At 35.0% G+C, this 1373-nt stretch overlaps 1 long non-coding RNA gene across 1 annotated transcript in view; it reads right to left on the bottom strand.

The window, feature by feature from the left end:
* LOC107081326 overlaps nucleotides 1–1373 on the bottom strand; it is a 4739-nt gene extending 3366 nt beyond the window's left edge. Inside the window, exon 1 of the long non-coding RNA XR_001481054.1 lies at nucleotides 1293–1373. This is a non-coding gene — a long non-coding RNA (uncharacterized LOC107081326). The remainder of the gene's footprint in view (nucleotides 1–1292) is intronic.

Genomic DNA, 1373 nt, shown 5'->3' with positions numbered 1-1373 from the left:
AATTTTGCTAGGTACATACAGCTTAATTCGTACTAATATAATTTTATATTTTATGAAATTCAGTTCCTGCAGCAAAAATTTTATTTAGAAAATATATTATAGTTCAGTGTAGAAGTGAGATTTTGTTCAAGAAAAATCTTATTTTAGTGATCTAAAAATAGAACAACAGTGATTAGAGTGCTTTTAATTAATGTAAAAACACCCTGCCAAAGGCCATATAAACCTACACACCAACTCAAGGAGCATTCTTCTCCTTCGCCATCTTCCTCTCCTCTACATTTTCATTTTTTTTTTCCTTCATTAAAATCTCTAGTTGCAGTGGGGTGAAATAAGCACTTCCTGTTGCCATGGCGACTCATCGATTTGTGGCTCCACTAATGATAGTTTTTAAAACTTGTCACGCACACTCTTAACCCCGTGTGCACCTACTTATAGTTAATTGAAATAATTCATAGCAGCTGTAGAGAAACCGAAAACTCAGAGATCCCAACTTTAGGCTAAAACTATTTGGAGTTGATGATTTGAATCTGAATTTGTTAAACCTGCTTTGTGAAACGGACCTCTTAACATAACATTACACTGACGTTGGCTTCAGATTATTGAAATTAATACATTTTTCCCAACCATCGGCATCTTAAATCTACTACAATTAAAAAAGTACCTAGACACATTAAACCTGGATTTGTCTAGGTATTGCAGTTCGAGAGCTAGACTACTTCTAGTGTGACATGGAGACAAAAAAAAAGTATTAAAATCGGTCTTTATTAAAGTGTCACAAATCAGAAAGGTTTCCAAAACCCCAAACCTAGTTGTAGTTATTCTAGATCTCGCTTAGAAAAATCTGTTCCAGGTTAGACGTATCTAGGTGCTGTAGTTTTTTTTTATTGGAGTAGATTAAAGATGGTAAAGGTAAGGGAAAATTAAGCAGAATCGCCCTTTATTGGTTTCCCGAATCGGAAGCTAGAATCGCAAGCAAACTTCAGCTTAGTGTAAATAACGTGGATAAAAATAAGTCAAAGTCTGTACAATCAAAACGGTCAAATTTGTATTCTAAAGGTGACTTTAGTAAAATGAATAAAAGAATGAAACCTTTCAAACAACATGATGAAATCATGAAGCATTGCTTAGCTTCATTGCTAATAGCTACTGAGTAGCTATTAGCTACTCAGTAGCTAATAGCAATGCAGACTTTGACTACGAGTTAAACTGTGATATTTGACGAAAATCGCTTCTGCTTATGATACACTTAATCCTCGAAATAATTAATTCATATTTTTCCACGGTGTACTCACCTCAGCGAACGTAGACGTGGGCAGTTACTGGCTAAGCTCTCCGTGTTAGCAAGCGAAGTCAGTTTCTTCTTCTGTGGTTTA

This window comes from Cyprinodon variegatus, unplaced genomic scaffold (genome assembly GCF_000732505.1).
Source record: "Cyprinodon variegatus isolate N-32 unplaced genomic scaffold, C_variegatus-1.0 Scaffold4178, whole genome shotgun sequence".
Lineage (NCBI taxonomy): Eukaryota > Metazoa > Chordata > Actinopteri > Cyprinodontiformes > Cyprinodontidae > Cyprinodon > Cyprinodon variegatus.
This window is presented reverse-complemented; position numbering and strand designations above follow the sequence as displayed.